This window comes from Haemaphysalis longicornis, unplaced genomic scaffold (genome assembly GCF_048455015.1).
Source record: "Haemaphysalis longicornis isolate Haplotype H1 unplaced genomic scaffold, Haemaphysalis longicornis Haplotype H1 scaffold_20, whole genome shotgun sequence".
NCBI lineage: Eukaryota > Metazoa > Arthropoda > Arachnida > Ixodida > Ixodidae > Haemaphysalis > Haemaphysalis longicornis.
In genome coordinates, this window is record NW_027526296.1 from 6,395,675 (window position 1) to 6,416,083 (window position 20,409).

Here is a 20,409-nt window from a genome sequence, read left to right on the forward strand (position 1 = left end):
CTTGCAGTCGTGTGCGAACGTTAAACTGCAAGCTAAATTGCCGAAAACGCAAGCGCCACTGCCGTGCGGTCGTTCCCAATGGTTCCCACAAGCCGCGCGGCCGAAGGGTGTCCTCCTTTGACGTCATTACTGGCGCAACCAATCAGGGGCGTAAAAAGACGAAAAGCGCGCGTCTTTCAAACGGAACCACGCGTTTTGCAAGATAAATGCCGGTTGGACTCATGCACGCTAAAATTCAATGTGATATTCGGTGTCAGCGCGCAAAAAACTATATAAACGTGCCTCTAACTCAATTTTTTTGGAAAGCGTTTCAGCTTCCCTTTAAGCCCCGCGGCAATCACCACAAGGTTTCTAACTTTACTAGACAAGGCCAGCTGCCCCTTCGCGGCAGTCATCACCGTCCGCATCGTTTGACCTGGGAAACACCCCACCTTCACACACTTCTCCCCTTTACCCATTCCACTACGGCAGCGCTGCTCCTCTTCAGTTTAGAGTCACCCGCAATGATTACTACGCTATTATCTGCCCCGTGCCGCTCTTTACTGGTACCCGGCTTATCGACTGGTTTTGCTGTCCTATCTTGCAGCACGTGGGAGTTGCTGTTGCCTTTCGTTGCTTCCAATCCCGGTGTCACCTCGGTGCATGCCTCCGCTTCGCTGCATGAGCCGAGGTGTTCGTCATTTTTTGGCGAGATGATGCTATTTTCTAGCTTCCTCTCAGCTGCTTCTAACTTTCCCTCAACGGCCCTCTGTTCATCGCCTTCGTTACTTAGCGCTGCCTCCAGTTCTGCAACCCGCTTAGCTAACCCCGAGTTATACGCTTCTACGCGTTCTAGCCGCGACACCACTACACATAATCGAGACGTACCTGCCCCTTCGTCTGCCTCGCCGCCATCCCGCTGAAACTCTTCTGGGTCTACCTGCCGCGGACAGCTACCACACTGTACCAGCTTTCTACGCGTCATCTCGGCTGAAAAACCCGACACAACGAGAAAGAACCGTTCAGGTAAATACTCAGCTTTGGCTGTCCCCAGCTATCTCGGCTGTTTCGCTGTCGTTCACTGTAGAAACACGCTGTTGTCGGAGCACCAGAAAAGCACGTCCGAACAGGTGGACTGCGCACGGATGTCAGCGGCCACTTCTGCCGTGGTTAGAACTTCAGAGAATCAGGACATTTCAGCATGCAACTTCAGGGCCACTTGACGGCACGAGAAATTGGTTCGGAGGCAGTTCACACTGAAGGGTAGACGGAAATTATTGTGAAGAAAAAAACACAGAACTGAACAAGCGTGACGGATGGCCACACGCTGTGAAAAGTTAAAAATAACGAGGACGTCGCTTTATGCCCAAGGGGAAGGTTCGCCTTGTCTAAACGGATTACGTTCGTAAAGCTTCTGCAGGTGATGCCAGCACACAAACTATCTACTGGCTAATGGCAGATGCGGTGAGAATTTTTTCTAAGGCAGGAAAAGCAGTTTTACTGAACGGGAAAGCTGTCGGAAGTGTAGAAGACTGACTCGCCAGGAGGGTTGCGGCACCATTCTTCTTCCTTTGCTCCCTACGCTCACGCCCTTCCCCTCTCTGTCTCAATCCTCTGCTGAGAAATTAAATGGTGGTTTGTTCAATGCAATTTAATTTTCCTGCCGTCGCAGTGATCGTGCACATTCTCCTGTCAGAGCTCGCGTTCATTTCTTTACTTTTTGTTTCATCTTCTGTGTGAAACAGCACCAGCGGGAGTTCTGTTCTTTTTGTGCTTGGTTTCACCTAGCACGTGCCGGAGCTCCTCAGCGCCATTTTGAACGCGTCGTATTGTCTTCCACAGCAACATTTTTTCGCTGAATATCGGAAAAATAAACCCAATGAGTATTCTTTAATGAACGAACGCTGCCACTTCCGTTTAAGTAAATATATTTTGCCTTAAATGTGCCAGTGGTATTCTGTGCATGAAATAAGTGCGCCATGCACCAGCAGTGCCAGAAGTTCCACGGGTTTCTGACTGTTCGGCCAATATTACTTCTTGGTCAGCTGTCATATTACCTTTTGGTCCGGAAGTTCATTCGCAGGACAAGTGGGTATCTTTTAGAACCCTCTGTTTGGGTGAGTAACACCACGTAACAACGGGATCATGGACGCCACAAGAAACGCCCGTCAAAGCAATGATGTCTTAGTGGATGCCAGTCACTTTCACAACGTCTGATATAGCATCCTTGGTCCTTTTTGTCGGACAGCTGAAACTGGCGCGTGCTTTCCGGATGCGGAAGCCAGGGCATGTGTGACATAGAGAAACACTTCTGGCAAAGTGCTACGCCCTGCCCCAATTTTCAATCTCTTCGCAAGATAAATGCGTTTCTATGAATACAAGTATCTGTGGTAGACAGTCCAGCTATATGTGGAGAACTCAACCCTGAATAATTTGATCTGAAATTTCCCCAATACCTTGGTGGCGTAGACGAGGATAAGCTATATTCCGCAATTTTGTCTGTTCTAGGGATGTTCATGAGTGTAAACTGACCAAGTGGATGACCGGAATGGGTGAGCCAAAAGCGTATATAACGATAGGTTTCTCCGACAAGTACACTTTGACAATTAAGGATGGCCCTTCCAAACCCGAAGTCAAAGGAACGCCGGGACCAATACCCACAGCAGTTGTGGGGTTGCACGTGCTACAGTATAAACATACGTCGAATAGTATTGAGGTAAGCCAGAATTCTGCGTTATACGCTTATGCCGTAGGTGTTTGCAGTCCATTTTTTTCTAAATATGCCATTCTTTTTTACTGTTTACGCCATTAATTGCGACTACAGAAATTGTATGCGCGGCGCCTATATTAAAAAGTGTCATTCATGCATAGTCTCCCAGCATTGATACTCAAGTGACTTTTGTTGCGAAAGGTTACAGATGCAAGGGAAAGAACAGCGCACATTCCAACAAAGGACGACAGAGTAACACACCACAACCGCTGACTATCAACTGTTGGCTTTATTGCAAGCTGCGGAAAATAAATAGCACAGTTACAAGGGAAAAACTGCAACAAGTGCGCACAAAGAGAAGAAAAGGATGCCCAGCCTGTCAAATTATTATTGCATCACTGAATTTATCACCACATCCACTTTTCTCTGGCCTCCAAGAATGCGATTTCCTTTGGCGTGATAGCTAACGCGGGAACACTAACACATTTATCACCAGCTCTTTCAATCATTGCAACTTCAACAAGTTCTCTCGTGGTCTGGTTCCTGCTCCTAAAGATAGCTGTTGTGTTATCGAACACGGGGATTCGACCAGCACAGAGCAGGCAGTCACGTACGTGCTGCCACACGTGGCCTCATGAAGCCTGACGGACATTGCAGTCATGTTCTTTCAGCCGTTCATTCAAGCATCGGCCTGTCTGGCCTATATATTCCTTGCCACAGGCCATAGGGATCCGGTACACAACGCCTCTTTCGCATTCAGTGAATGTTTTCTTATGACTGGTACTACACTTGGTTTTTTCTTTGCGGACAGGGTTGCTTCTTTTACTTAGGTGACATAATTTGTTAGGTGCCGAAAATAGAACGTTGACGCCAACACGCTGACCAATCTTCTTAAGATTGTGGGAGAGCTTATGGTAGTACGGGATAACCGGTATTTTTTTCCTGGGTTCCGTTGTACCTTCAAGGTCATCATGGCGGCTCGTGCAGCGTTTCTTTATTTTACAAATCAGGCCTTCAGAAAATGACACAAGTAATGACTGGTGGTACCCAGCATCGTTGAGCCGGTTAATTTGCGAACGGAAACTTTCCTGGGTCATGTGGTCACATGATTTCGTTTGTGCATTTGTGAGGCATGAGTGTGCTATGCTTATTTTTACACGTATAGAATGGGCTGAGTTAAATGGTAACAATGGTTTTTGTGCACGAGGCTCATACAGCCAGCACACATGGTCATTGTGGAAAGGGAGGGGCACGTCTAAAAACCGAATGCTATTGTTCTCTGGTTCGCTATGGGTTAAAATCAAAGGCTTAAAACATTCATTAAAACACCCTAAAATAGGTTCAATGCATGCATCCTTTTGTCCAGTACCTTCAAAAATAATTAAAAAGTCATTGACAAATCTGAAAATCTTAAAAACACTTGAGCCTTCTAAAAGATCTACCAGCCCCTTGTCTCGAGCTCCAAGATATAAATCACTTAGAATAGGAGCAATACACGAACCAATAGATACTCCTTGTTTCTACAGGTAGGTAACAGCGTCGAACGTAACATACGTCGACTTAAGGGAAACTTCTAGCAGTTCCATAAACCCTACTCCGCTAACTTCCACTTCATAATGAAACGGAATGACACCGCGTCTGTCAATGGCATCCTCAACTACAGACAAAATCCCACTGTGTGGCATTGAATAAAACAAGTCTTTGATTTCGACAGAGAAGGCTTTTAGACACTTATTCTCATTAATGCGCAAAAATTCAATTACTTCGTCAGAGCTTCGAATATGACAGGGATCAACATTGCGTAGCAGGTTCAGTTTTCCTTGCAACAACAATGCTAGAGACTTCTGCCAAGTACCTTTTTCTGAAACTATAACCTGCAGCGGCCGCTTTTTGTGAGTCTTAACAGAAAAGAACATGTCCAGGCTCAATTTCTTGTTATTTTGAATGGATTTCACTAAACTACTTAGTCCTAATTCTCGGCAGCGATTCCTAGCTTCAGCTTTGACCTTCTTCAACGACACACAGTCCCGGCAGTTGAAGCACGACAGAATGGCATCACAGGCTTTCTCCCTAAATACGTCGTGATGTAGCACTGCAAATCCACCCTCCTTATCTCGCGGTAGAACGTATAACTTTTTCTCTGCCAGAAAATTGACAATGCGCTTGATAGGCACCGCTTTCCCGGATGCTGTCGAACGCTCGAGTATGTCTACTCCATGGGACACGCAACTGGCACACTCATCTTCAGGGGCTAATCTTGCCACTTTTCTAACCAGTCCCAGAAGCTCAGGCGCCTTTCTGGCATGTGCCACTACACACTTCGGCCCGAGCTCCAGAACACGTTGCACATCAACCGGAAGGACGAAGTCTCCAATGGTATGCAACCGGTTGGTGGCTCTTACTTGCTTAGGAGGTAGACTGGCTCGAAGGTTGGCCGGGGTCAGCTGCCAGATGCCCTCCGTCGTCCGGTCGAGGAGTCGGCACAATTCATGCCACTTTTTCCAAGCAGTAGACGGTAGGTTACTACGGTGCACATGGACGAACAGGCAGTCCTTGTAGCGACGGGCAAGTTTTTGCCAATGGCCTCTGAACATCTTGAGCAGTCTTGCAATGAACCCAGCTGGAGGCAGGCTCACACCTAGCAGAACGTTCAGTTCTTGGGGTATGAACCCCTCACGAATACAAAAGGTGAGCAGGCGTGATTGACAGAACGCGTTGACGGCTAAGGCAACCAGCTGAGAAGGGTTGTGGGCGAAACACGTAAAAGGGCCCGTTGTACTAGAAACATAATCCAAAAGGGTGGCATGTTGGGCTAGTTGGTGGTTTTCAGATGCAAGGGAAGGAACAGCGCACATTCTAAAAAAGGACGATTATGATCCTTTTGAATTAGGTTTCCAGTACAATGGGCCCTTTTACGTGTTTACGCACGTACGTGACTGCCTGCTCTGTGCTGGTGGAATCCCCGTGTTCGATAACACAAGAGTTATCTTTAAGAGCAGGAACCAGACCACGAGGGAACTTGCTGAAGCTGCAATGATTGAAAGAGCTGGTGGTAAATGTGTTAGTGTGCCCTCGTTAGCTATCACGCCAAAGGAAATCGCATTCTTGGAGGCCAGAGAAAAGTGGATGTGGTGATAAATTCAGTGACGCAATAATAGTTTGGCAGGCTGGGCATCCTTCTGTTATCTCTTTGTGCGCACTTGTTGCAATTTTTTTCCTGTAACTGTGCTATTTATTTTCCACAGCTTGCACAAAGCCAACAGTTGATAGTCAGCGTTTGTGGTGTGTTACTCTGTCGTCCTTTGTTAGAATGTGCGCTGTCATTTCCCTTTCATCTGAAAACCACCAACTAGCCGAACATGCCACCCTTTTGGAAAGGTACAAAAACATTTTGTTCATCATGTTGGCTCATTTTAGTAAACACGATGTAGTTTATTAAGTTCGCCCTACTAAATGACGGTCTGCAATGTTATCTGGCTGTAAACGCAAAGTGTGAAATAAATATTTCGTGATGTAGAACACAAATGTTAAGCAATGATAAGAGGTTAGAAGCCCGTATAAAAACCATCGCACATTTTCCATACAGAGGTTGAAGCGATAGCAACAGTAATGAAGTATGGCTACTGGCTTGGGGCATTTCAACTTGGAGCATTTCAATACGGCATCATGCTTTCACAGGACGTCACAAGCAATATAATATTTGCGTGATTTGATGATTCGACGTAACACCGGCTACGAATGAATTCTTTGTACGTGGCCGCTGCCTAAACTAGATGGGGCGTTAAGCAGCCTTAGGAGTAAACAGTCAAAACGACGACACTGTATTTTCTTTTATATCATAAGCACGGCTAGCTTTTTTCTGTTTCACAACATGACCCGGGTATCCCTAGTAGTATAGAAAATGTTTTAGTGACATGATCAACGTTCACCAATGACAGATTATAAACAAAACTTTTAATGAGCCGGGATACATTTAAGCTCCTTCATGCCATCTGCCGCCATCAGTATACCATCATTGGCTGTTTCTGTCCTGCACAAGTGGTTTTTGCTGTGAACGTTGACGGTCATAAAATGACAGCCCTAAACGGATGTACTACCTCAATGAAAAACTGCAGACTGAGTTTTGATTGACAAGGGTGCCACACCAGCCAGGACCCCATCATAACACCGCCTGAGCACTTGGCACTTTTAGGATGAAACGCGGGAGATTAAAAAATTATGGAAAAATCATCAAGGGGAATGCATTTGGACCCCATCATAGCACCGCCTGAGCACCTTGGCACTTTTAAGATGGAACGCGGGAGATTAAAAATTATGGAAAAATCATCAAGAGGAATGCATTGGGACCCCATCATAGCACCGCCTTAGCACCTTGGCACTTTTAGGATGGAACGCGGGAGATTAAAAAATTATGGAAAAATCATCAATGCATTGGGACCCCATCATAGCACCGCCTGAGCACCTTGGCACTTTTAGGATGGAACGCGGGAGATTAAAAAATTATGGAAAAATCATCAAGGGGAATGCATTGGAACCCCATCATAGCACCGCCTGAGAACCTTGGCACTTTTAGGATGGAACGCGGGAGATTAAAAAATATGCAAAAATCATCAAGGGGAATGCATTGCAACTTTTCCAACAAACATTCTTATAATCATCGTCGAGCCACTCGAAATGCACGTTGTATGGCTTGCCTGACAACAATTACTTCAACAAACAAGTGGTTCCAACCCTTATCACGCCAGCGTACAGCGGGAAGCCAACCAACCACATTCAACGCTATCCGCCGCCTTTAAAACGGAACCATTTCTTCGGTACTCATACGGTCTGGAAATTGCAGACGAGGCAGAAAAAAATTCCTTCCACTATATAGTTGCTTAACCAGCAAAATGACCATTTTTGTGTCGGAGCTATTCACAAATAATTCCGATTGGACTCGTAATGATATTCGACCACATCAGTGTTGCTTACTGTGCAGCTTCTGTTCCAATGACGGCACACTTTGCCACCAAGTATAAAATTGCTATCAAACCCCACACCTACCCGCATCCGCTCCTCTGTCGTGAGCAATGGAAGGCTTGTCTGGCCTGTACAGAAACTGCATGTAAGCATCACCCAAGAGGGCCTGGATATCAAACCGACAGCCGGCTTGGTATCTTGTAATATGGAGACCCTATACCGGGCGAGTGCCCTAAAATGAATGAAGACTTCCACACGTGAATGACGATTGGTAATGCAAAATGTTTTGAACTTTTTCATGTGTTACGTGGGAGATGCCTGAATTGCCACCACAAAACCATAAGTATAATTCAGAGAAAGGTAAGAACTGCAATAGTTCTGTACGGTATCACTCCCCCTAAGCGACGGACCCGGATTTCAATGGGCGCGCGCATTTCGAAAGGAATTTGCGATCAATGCGTGCGATCTTCGGCTTTTTCTCACGTAGTTTGTTTATCATTGATGCAGTAGTTTATACGCATATTACGTCGAAAAATGACACAAACGGCTCATTTCAAAATATTCCCAGAAACACACAACTTTCCTCGCATAGAGTAACATCTAGCTGCGCTAATGACGCACAACGGTAACTTCTGTCACCGTTGTTAAGTTATCAACGGAGTCGCTTGCATTTGTTATCAACAGGATCATTTACTCTCACTCCCCTAATGGATGTAAATTGGAGAGACAAGCTAGTTTGCGAACCTACATTGCGGAAATTTACGTGCTAACTAGCAACACGCATTCGCCGGTGCCGTCCTGCTTTCTAGTCTGTGTTTGTAATTCACGCATAAATATCAACAATGTCTCCTAATTGAACCCAGTAAACTTGAATTACCAAACGTCAAACGCTTCAACCGCTGGACGCACGAAGCTGCCCTTCACCTCCCACTCAATGGATTTACCCCAGACTCGAGGAGATTGGGATACAAAACACGGCAGTGGAGCTCATTGAAGCCCATTTATTCAATAAAGGGATAACCTATAGAAACGTTTCACTGAGCATCACATTCTTCAGCAATTATGAATAACCACTGTCGACGTCTATGCAATGAAATCTTAACTCTGGATCAACAGTCACTCTATGTCACCCCCAGACTAATTCATCGTGACATGCACTAAACAACGAGGGCCGTACAGACCAAAACGTGCGATCTGTGCACAAATGTCTTCGAGTCAGACGTTATGAGGTATATTTGCATCCTGCTGAGTAAAATCATCCCAATGCATGCGCCATTGTTGCAACTTGCGACATCGGCAATAATGCAATCCTCGGCCTGACCGTTACGATCACCACTCAGGCACGGTGCAATACGCGGCTGTTGTATTACCACTCTCAAGTTGGCCAACATGGTCAATCATAATTTCTGATTTTAAAACTTCTATTCCAAATTTTGCTAGCCGTCGCATCTTGATGCAGGACAAGAAAATTCTGCAACAAAATCCAGCGTATTCCGCAGTAGTAATTTCTTGGACTGCGGCACACGCCGGTCTTGCCAGAAATGAGTCTTTCCACAGCGTCCCTCTAGGGACTACAATCCGAGTCTGGGGTAGTTACGTTCCATAAAATGGTCCCACATCAGTGAGACGCCGACTGGTCCCGTATATTAAAATAAAAAACGATTTCTGCCTCACCCGAAGTAGATACCCTCCAGCCAATACCCAACTCACCCGTTTTTCAAGAGCGATATGGAGCACACCCAGCTAACCGAATCCCACAAAACTCACTCTTATCCACCACTGAATTTGCCGCTTCCCGTAATGTCCTCAATACAGTTGCTTCGCCGCTTTTCCTGAGATGGTTTGTGGATGCCCTAAAAACCGCTCTCCTCAAATGTTCCGTGAAGAGCAGTCTCAACTCCACCTCGTAAGCCGCGCTACCATAGTAACCAAGCTGCACTAGCCGTTAACCATTACAGCTAAAGACCATTGAACACACAATAAAGTATTTCTCTTCCTACCACTCAAAAATGAGGAGAAAGTAAAAATAATGGCTTAAAAAGAGTCTATAAACAAGCAATAGTATTACCAGTTACCACGCCTAAAAAACGCTTCGAAGCACTAGGCTTCAATAACGCGATTGAAGAACTAATTGAAGCTCCAGAAACAGCCTAATTAGAACGGCTATCTAAAAGCAAAGCGGGAAGGCAGATTCTGCAGTCAACAGGAATCTGAAGTGGAAGTTCCCTCCCAAATGAAGCGTACCTCGCACCCCGCCAATACCAAAGAATATGCATCGAGAGGTAAATATGGAAAGAACACAAGCTAGAGCACGAGCACTTGACAAACGTTTCCGAACCCATTCTGAGCCACGGGAGATTGTCTACGTTGACGCAGTCGACTACTACAATGGCGGATCTTGTCTCAACGCCATAGCAATTTCAGTCGTCAGCAATGACGGCGTCACAGTGACGTCAGCATCCACGCCGGCCAAATATTCCACTCAGGGTGAGGAAATGGCCATAGCCCTTGCTATAAATAATACCCGCGCAACCACAATCATAGCGACTCGCAGTACCCCATTGTTAACTTCGCGAAAGGCAGAATCTCCCCTGCAGCAGCCTCGCTGTTAGATAAGACCACTAACCAGAGAAAATGTTTTTTGATATGGACTCCAGCCCACTGCGTTCTACAGGGGAATGAACTGGCCCCCGCAACCGCTCGAGCTCTGGTCAACCGAGCTGATTTGCCTACGACGCCACCACAACCTCCATCATCCCCACAGGAAACTTCGCAGGAAAGCCAAGAAAAAGCACTTGTTCTTAGATCTCACAAAGGCAGGCTAATCACATACGGGGATATTGTAAATCACTACAGGTTATCCAGATGCAAATATCTACCGGCCCACCACACTCTTTCCAGGAAAAAGGCAGTCACGTGGCGACGGTTGCAGACAAACGTTTTTCCAATCCCTGTTTCCCTCAACCGCTGGTAACCACAGCTTTACTCAAACCGCTGCACTTTGTATAACAATAGAGCCGACCTACACCACATATTCTGGTCCTGCCATGAGCCCCGGAAAATTCCACCGGCTATAATAGCAAATTCGATGTAAATACACTTAGAATATACAAAATTAAGACTGCAAAACAATGGGATACGGTTTTGGTCAGATGCACTCCGGAGGCACAACTCAAAGCAGTCCAGATGGCAGAAGCCATCCCGAGGATCCAAGGGATCCTGGCTGACGGCTGAGGCTGGGAGACCGTCCAAGTCGTCTACCCTTCAGAATCCATCTCGGGCATCAAATAAAGTCATCTGTCTCGCTATATCTCTCTCTTCCTCCCTACAAAACTCCGAGGGGAATGCGTGTGGCGTTACTCGGAAATAACCTGCCGTAACCAGCGGTGCTGGATAATAGTCGGACGGAATTTTTTCTAACAGTGACAGAGCGGGCCCTAGAAGAGGGTAGGCCACTGCTGCATGCTCAAAAAGAGCAGACTTCGATGTAAAGGTACCTAGAGGGGCGACCAGTGGGCTCGTAGTGATGGCGAGAACCTGAAACCAGCTTCGGATCGTGGGGTCCAAGGGGGTGGTCCAGCGCTGAAGCAGGAAATTTAACAGCAGATCAGCAGAAAGCCAAAAACGGCTTTCCACTTCACCTTATTTGAAAGCTCTAAGCAAGCCCCGCAATTACTATCTGGCTTCTTCTTTAGCGACCATTACAAGTTCGGCTGTTTTGTCTCAGCTTTGTGCGTGTACATCCTTATCAGACATTACAGTGAAGTAAAACAAAAAAGAGCACTCCTCATAGCAGTTTCATTCTGAGCATGACGGGCTTTAAACGCCTACCACACCCAGCGTCGGAAACTTCCTCAGCGTCATCAGCGGGCACTTACACTATCCTAAATCAACTGTTGAAGCTATGCCAACTATGTGATATTAATGATGACGGAAATTAGTCTATTTAGGGTGCTCTATAAAAAGCAAATTAATGCAGTTCTCAGATTTCCGGAAGGCTTAAAAGTATTCTTGCCAATTACAGGTGCACTTGGACGGGGTTTTGGTAGCTCCCCCACACTTTTTTGCCCTTACGGACCTGGAGGAGTTTGTACACTTCAGAATGTCTAAAGATCTTTCCCACGCCAGATTCACTTTCTACGAAAACCATTTCACCATAAACGACGTCGCGAGCGCATTTAAGGTAAGCATGTGTATTCCTCCTTGCTATTCTGAAATACCAGTTGACGCTTAACCGTTTCCTGGCTTCAAATGCGTTTTGACCAGAAAACGAGGTAAACACACTGAAACCCCATTCACTGAACAAAATTCGAAGCCCCTTTGTTTAGCGACAAAATTGTTCGAGTCCGAAAGCTTTCTTCCGCCTCAAACGGAGTTGAATTACAGTCCAATCTTATGAGTTCAGTTAATTACAACTTCATTGATGCTGTGAAAGGGATTAAGGGGGAAACTTGAGAGTGGGTGTCTTTTCAAAACCCCGGAAGGACGTACCTCCGCCCAGGTCCTCTCGATCAGCTGGCGTCTTCCAAGGCCTCACTTGCCAGGGTCGCCACTCATGTTTCCACGAATCTCGCGACAGATTTGTGCGTTGTCTTCGGAGTTGGGACTTTTATGATGATTGTCCTCCCTATGGGTCTTTGATGATGATTATGCACGTACCAAATCGGAGGTACGGCGACAGATAAATTTTTGAATTTCCACCTTCCCTTGAAGTGCTTTGTGAAAACTCATTGTGTAAGTTAGCCCTCCTGCAGGGCGTTTTGGACGGAACGATTTGGATTTTAGTCTTCGACTTTGGGCTTGAAATAAATTGGCTTTCAACTTTTGCGTTTTCAAACCTCTTCCACTTCAGCTACAGTCATCATCACCGCCAGAGAAAGTTGGCCTGACGGCAGTGTGTTTATGCTTACCGTCGCCATGACCGAGGCAAAAGAAATGCCGAAATTCACTTGAAGGAATATTGCTATCAGAAAAATGAAGTACCGATTCGTGTTCAGCATAACATAAAGTGACAAAAAAGGAACGCTAAACTCGATGGGGTCTAACGCGTGCATCAAAATCAAAACCACAAAAACAATTCTCATGCTGCCACTTAGGACGAAGCATAAAATATTCAGGAACGCTTGCACTCACGCGCAAGGCTTGAATGGCGAAGCTGTTGTGGGTGAGCATTGCCACGGACACACAGTTAAGTTTCCGTATCATTGTTCATTTGCATAGTGTCGGTGCTAGTAATTGCCGTATTATGCATCAAAGAGGTCGTCGTCTTCGCGACGAGTGGTGGATGCAAGGGAGGGGCTGCTCAACAGTGTGACTTGCGCCAGCTCTTCGTCATCGACTCGAGGATGCGGTGGCGGGATCTGCAAGTTGTCTCGGGGACAATTGGCACACTCGTAGCTATGTCTCCAAATATCCATAATGGCTCCTAGAGAAAGCGGCAGGCCTAGGTTACCTCACCGAAGCAGGGTGTCTTCATATTTAGCATTACGTTAAAATCTTTTTTACATGCGGAGTAGCCCTTGAGGACAGCTCTATAGTTTTTTTGTTAAAGCAACTTCGCGTTCAGAGACGCTCGGTGGTAGCCGGTAAGCACGTGCCCATGAGCGCTCGGAATTTTCTTTGTATTTGTTTCCTGCGACTGTGAACGTTCGGCTTGTACAACACCTCCGCTGTGAATAAATTACAAGCCAACACTTATAGGGATTCTCCAAATGATCTGTAAGCATTTGGTCATCTTTTCCGACACGAGGCTGGAGATCGAAATGACCATATCACTTGAATCGATCTAATGGTTTTCAATTTCCCCCAAGACACAGAACCACTCTGGAGGTATTATGCACTTTTTGAAATCGGAAAAGATTCTAGGAGACACGAGAATATTATTTAATTGTCCGTAAATACGCGTTTGACAGAGGGTAGCGAAAGCCGTTTCTGCGAGCGACGCGAGAAATTTTGGCGACGTGCAGGGAAGCTTTACACGAGATCCCGTGGAGCATTTTGCACCTCTTCGTCACCAAAGAGCTGACGTAACTTTCCGGAGCAAATTAAGACGCTTTTGCGATGTCACCCGAAAAAAAATATCTGACACTGTTTTAACACAAGATTTGTATTCATCTTGCAAGATTTGTACGTTAAAATATAGTTCCGATGCTGTTTTCGCTGTTGAATCTGATGAATGCCGTGGACGCATTTCTGATTGTGCCACTTTCTCTCTTTGTCACCTTTTTGCTGGTCAGTGTTGTGGTTCAAATAGGGTAAATGGGATATTTGTAACCCCACATGTATTTATTCTCCGGGTCATCGTCAAAGTGCGCTGTTTGTTTATGGTAACCCTAGGCATCAAGGGCTTGCTTTTCCCGTGCTTATTATGTGTTGCAGCTTTCACTGTAGTGTCCCGGCCTGCTTGCATTTGAACCGAAGGCCTCCACAACCCTACGTCACGGTGTATGCCTAAAGGAACGGCCAAAACAGGGCACTGACCACACACCCTGGACTATACCTTCAGCAAAAAGTTTACTTGAGCATGATTACGACGTGCAGCACATGGCCATCAAGACGAACAAGCTATATTAACCCCACGCTAGGATCTCCCACCCCTCCTCGATACTCTAAGTCGCCTGGGTCCAATGTACGCTACTGCCCTGACGGTCAGGACGCACGAGCAGTCTCTAATAAGCAAAGGAGTGACTGTTAAGTGATAACCTGTTTTTTGTTCATTGAATTTGACAAAACTTTGTGATAGGTTCGGATGACACGCATATTCGCCAAGCAGGATGTCCTTGCATAACTATAAGTTTGACAATCACGTCACCCGTCACCCTAAACAGTTCCGCATAGCAAGTCGTCCTGGTGATCAAACCTTATTAACAGCGGAGCTGCCCTAGTGATGACCCTCGCTGGGCTAGCATTATCTCTGCTAGTATCGTCTGCTGGTATTGTTTGTGCTGGCTTGTCTCTGCTGTTAACGTGTCACGCTCTTTGTGGAGCGTGTTTCTCCACCACACTCAAGTTGAAGTTGAAGTTGAAGTTTATTCAGACAGGAGTAGCCTGGGGTACAGAGGCAAAAAGCAGATGTACTCTGCCTGACGACGGCCTACTGCCCCTGCGGTCGGCATTGCACAGTGTTGACGAGAGCATCAAAAAAAGAGAAAGAGAGAGATAAAAAAAAAGATTTAACAAAAAGAACAGCGTTATACAATGACTACAAAAGGCGATCATCAGCAATGGTGATGGAAAAAAAAGAAAAAAACGAAAAAAAAGAAAACAAAAAAGAACGAAAGAAGCCAGCAAAAGCAACGTTATACAATGTTTACAAGAAAACCGACAGAGAACATCAAATGTAACACAGAAGCAGAAAACTGATCACATAGCACATAAATTGACCTCATTTAAAAAGTGCAGACTTCTAGACAATTGAATTACAAAAATGTCGTTTTATATTTCGTCTAAGTCTGAGCAGTGAGGTAAATTGAAGAACTATGTCGAATATTACCGGGTTTGTATTAAGAAAATGGGGTATTATATAATCTACTTTTTGTGCACCATAGTTAGTTCGAATAAATGGGGTCTTAAGAGCCCCTGGTCAAAGATTGTAACGCGGGTTAACTGGAGTGTATGGATCAAGAAACAGTGCGTCTCTATTCAGTTCACTGCCAATATGAACAGCAAGCTTAAGGTCGAACAATTGAGTTACTTTAAGCAAGATTTGTTTTAAAAACAACGGCTTCGAGTGGTGTGAGCTCGGCACATTCTCTATGCATCGAACTGCTTTTTTTTGTAAAATTAACAGGCTGTTTAAATTTGTTACGGTTGTGGTACCCCAAACTAAAAGGCAATATTGAAGGTGTGGATGCACAAGAGCATGATATAACCAGAGTCCTTCAATGCTTTACTGGTCACGAAACTTCGGCGCTAGTTTCATATAGGGACCGCGCGCGCCACTACAGGCGCCACCGCCGCACGAAGGTCATCCAGCCGCCGCTTTCGCGGCGTATTGGTATGTATTGGCCTACTCTTGGCGTGCAAACGCTCGCTGCTTTTGGTGTCTGTGCGCTGATTAAGTGTGTTTTTTTTTTCGTAGTAGTTAGCAATGAATAGTCAAGTCATCACCTGCCTTCAATGGGGTTTTATTTTTCGTAGCAAATTACCGTAGACTTCGGCCGCGAACGGCAACGGCTTCTGCGTGCTCTGGCACAAGCGCTGCGCCGTCGTGTTTTCGGATTTTTAAATCTCTATTTCTTCTTTTCTTAAAGCAAATATTGTAAATACCACACATACGGTAGCTGCGTAGTCACGGACTGCTGCGGGCCTATCGATAATACAATAAAAAAACCTAAAAAAAACAAGTACGCGTCGTTCAGACTACGCTTAATGAATCCGTTGATTGCTCTGGAATGCACAGTACACTAAAAGAGATAGCCCAATAGTATTGTCGTCATTGTCGTTTCAATTAGTGGGTACATACTCGAGAACATCTAAAACCCTGCAGAAACGCGAAGGATCAAAACACGAAGAGATATAGGTTGCACCATGTGTCTTTCCGCTTCCACGCTTTGCAATTTGCAAAAACAGGAAGCGAAAAAAGAACAATAAAACTGATTTTATCACACGCAACAAAAATTCAATGTTACGAAGGGAGACAAAAGAGCGTGGTCCAGCGTACAAAAATTTATTTTTTCGCGGTGCGATGTGGAGCACACGGAGGAAACAGAATATTGCCACGTAGCCAAGAACGGCGCAAAGCTTTTCTGAACGCAGCGAGCTAGCAAGCAGAAGACTAGAATGAAACACAAACGTCGAAGAAGCAGTCCGCAGTGTGACGTGCACATATGAACGTCAATAAAGTGAGTTGCGCGGCGTTTGCTATGCATGCGTTACTCTCGGAACGTTATTAATTTCAGATCCATGGAAATGGGATCGAGAACATTGTCGAAGAAACAAAAAATCAAGTTGGCGACAAGGTGGCACCCTTTTCATATGAAACAATATTGCCCGACCGGACGTACGACAAAAAGAGCAAACGGGCGCTCCGGTTGAAACGCCAGATAAGAAACCGGAATCGGCCACGCGCGGTTACAAAACAAACAAGACGAACCCTATGGGATAATTCGCGGAAATATGAAAAGTAAAAGCACAAGGACGTCCCAAAGCTTTTTTACACGCGAACCTGAGCGCAAGGTAATGCAAGTTTGCAAACAGGTAATGAAGCACCGCTACAACCTGACTGATATGACAAAAATCCGGCTTTAAGTTAGCCTTGTACAATTCTAGGTCCACGATGCTCTCAAAAGGGTACATTGCTTTTTCCATTCTCACACAGAGTGCACTTCCACGCACTGTCACACACTTATAATCGAAGCTGAAATCTCCCGTTTCTTAATTGCCTTGGGATGGCGGGCCTCCATTTCTCTCGCAGCTCCCCGCCGCTCGGTCAACAGAACAAGGAAACATTTTCTGTGGTATCGTTGTACAAGGAACGACATCCCGGGACGCAACACATGTTATGCCTCGTCGTTGCACTACTTAAGTCGCATCACAAGAGCGCGAGATGCACGTTACATTTGTTTTCCCGCACAAAACAAACACAACTCGCCGCGGCTCCGCCGTTCGGGCCAGCGCAACGCCACCCGAGAAGTGACCTCAGTGAGAGAGTGGCGCCACCGCGCGGCGGCCAAACGCAGCATATGAAGCTCTCCCATTGAGTTACGGAGCAGTTTCGTGACCAGTAAAGCATTGAAGGACTCTGATATAACTGACGCATCAACCGGGTTGGAATCAAACACTTGATTTTGAATACCATGCCTATATACCGGGACATACTTGCGTGTACTTTATTTACATGATATGTTCAATTTAAATTTTCATTGAAGAGAACACCTAAAAATTTGTATGTGGACACACGTTCAATTACGGTGTTACAAAATTTTAAGGATAAACTGCAATTGTCAGGTTTATTCTTGGGCTTAAAAACAACAAATTTGGTCTTATTAACGTTCAGTAGAAGATGATTGCAAATTAGCCAGCTTGACAATTCGCGAAGCCAAGTATTGACTGACGACTCAATCTCAAGCAAACATCTTCCGGAGAAAAAAAGCACTCGTATCGTCGGCATACAACGTAATGTTTGGAGTCAGAAGTCGGTTCCCAGATTGCAATAATTCATAAAAAATGTGGTTGATCGCGTTTTCACAAAAAACGGTAGAACAAGAAAGTGAAATGTGCCGTCACAGGATCAGTTGAATGTTTATTCTGCATCGTAATTACTTGCACATCGCTGTTTATATTTCGTCGGTATGAAACCGTCCGACGTATCACCATTAAAGACTATTGCACGTGTCGGAGCACTGCGTAAACCCCAATAACACCACACGAGCTCGCAAATCACGCGAGCAAAAGCGAACGGGTTGCCAGCGCAGCGTTTTGTGAAATAGCGATCTGCTGCAGCGAAATAGCATGATTTGTGGGGCTGTCTTGTGGGTGTGCTTGGCGAGGAACGACCTGCTAGACCGTCGGTTTGGCCAATGTGTGACCACTGCGTTCCTTCTCCGTGTAGTGTACGGCAGATGGTTGCGTTGCGACGAGCTCAGCTGGCGCCAACTGTCGGCGCGCATTAGCATCGTGGTGCCGTACTTAGCCTAGAGGGCAGTACCTTCTAAATAGAGGAGGTAATAGGAAGGAGATATGGCGCCTTCATACATTTGTATGCGTTTCATCTCACGGCGCAGTTGTAAAGCGTTCGGCCCCTCCCGTTGTGGAGACTCAGAACCGAGCTCGAATCCTGGCGCCGCAGGGGCAGTTGAACTTTTCTGGCGATGTCATTTCCGGGATGTATATGAGGTCATTCCGATCTTTGTGGATCCCGGCACAAAACACTTTCATGTCAAAATGTCCAAAAAGTTCTACAGCTTTCATATTATGATATAGGGCAGCCTATAGTCCCACTGAAAAAATTGCCCAGCTATACAATTGCGTTTACAAGTGAAGACAACATTAAGGAGTCGGTGTAAGGTTGGTCTTTGGCTTATCCACATTGTGTCTAGGACAGTGAATCCTGCACATTTACGGAGGGAGTTTATTACGGCAAGCAGCTCTAACTGCCGTGCTATCTAAAGTATCATGGAAAACGTTGTACGAATATATCTGCTAAGACGACTCTACCGTCTGGGCGAACTTCGCTTATTTCCATGGATAGTTCTCATTCAAATAATTTTACAGACTTACTGTCTGATCTGACTACCCTCTATGAAAGGTGCTTATGGGAAACGGCTGTAACTATTGTTTTACCGGAGCTATCCCAAACCCTCAAAAAATCTCACACAAAATCACAGAAACTCTACTGAGACACAGGAGAGTCCAGCTGTGTTCTTTCAGTGGCCTCTGCTGGGTTTAGGGTTCGTTCTCTTGCCGTAATGTTGGACAGAAGATTCTGACTATTTGTTTTCTAGCCTTAATGTTTCGCCTTCTCTGCTGATCGCACCAAGACCCCTAATGAAGCTCCAAACCGCTTTTTCCTCAGGTATTACGGATATGTGCGTTATCCTCAGTTATAATCCAGGCTTCATAATAAGCGTATTGTGTCAGTTACATCCCGGATACTGGTAGAATTGGCCCTTCCTGTTATGTCTCTTTTTGAAATTAAGCAGTTTAAGGAAGCGTCTCTACATCATAATACTCTAGCACCCTTTTGTACATTTAACGATGTACTATGTGCTACAACAATGAAATTTAATTCATTACCACTCGGCGGCCATTGTGGTCTGTTGTCAGGTTATGCTCGACACGGGTGTTCAAGGTTAGCTTTCGCGGTTTTTCTCACAGCGATACGCCCGCATTCTTTGTATAAATGATGCGCCATTTCTTGAGGGGTAAGTAACGTTTTTTTCTTGACGTTCTCTTCTTTTGCACTAGAGTGCACCACAATTGTCAGAGCGGTGTTCCTCGGTTCTAGACCGCTTTCTCGGTAGCGCGGTTCACTGAGAAGAATGGCCACTTCCTCCTCGCGTGCGTTCTATAAGGGTGCGCTTAGCGAAAGCCATGATGTCTTCAGTGAGGAAGCAAACTGCGTGCCTCTATGAGCTAGGTATGGCAGTGATTCCACAGAAGCGAGTGACGCAGACCACGACGGCGGTAGACAGCCCTGCCGGGATCATTACACTCTGTGAGCTGACCCTTTTCTCAAAAGACAAGAAAAGGGTGCAAAAGTATTTTCTGGTATGTAGAGGTTTTCATTGTCAATAGTTGTACTTTGAGCCGCATACAGATGTGAAATCATGGCGAAAACAAATTACACCATCTTCCCGTTGGGGAACCCGAAGTAGTATGCGAAGCAGCCATGGGGTCGACTGAAGTTCCCATGAGTTTTCAGTTCGTCGTTTCTGTTGACGTTCAGCTTCGCGTGGCTTCGTTGTATCAGTAGCTTCTTGACGTAGATTGAATGAGTGAAAGACATGAGGCGCATTCGTAGCACATACTCCCGTCACAGTTTGAAGCGCAGTAAGAAGAGCACCACGTACCTCCCGTTGAGGCCAGAGAGTCGTGGGATCGAAACCGGGCGCCACCTAACTATTTCTTTTTATAGTGGGCTGCGCTGACGTCAGCCCAAACGCTGACCGGCGTGAAGAGGCGTGCGTGCGCACTTGACTGCGGGTGGTGGACAACGACAACGAGGAAGGGAGGGACACAGCCCCAAGAATGACATGCTTCGCATCTAAAAGAGCAGGAAAGCCTGGAGTAATGCAGCAACCTCATCCACCAGCTGCTGG

At 45.8% G+C, this 20,409-nt stretch overlaps 1 long non-coding RNA gene across 1 annotated transcript in view; it reads left to right on the top strand.

Annotated features, from left to right (window-relative positions):
• The window catches only part of LOC144172274 (uncharacterized), a 48,590-nt gene extending 36,765 nt beyond the window's left edge, over positions 1-11,825 (top strand). Inside the window, exons 2-3 of the long non-coding RNA XR_013322987.1 lie at positions 2,488-2,695; positions 11,673-11,825. This is a non-coding gene — a long non-coding RNA (uncharacterized LOC144172274). The remainder of the gene's footprint in view (positions 1-2,487; positions 2,696-11,672) is intronic.
• Positions 11,826-20,409: the final 8,584 nt, after the last annotated feature.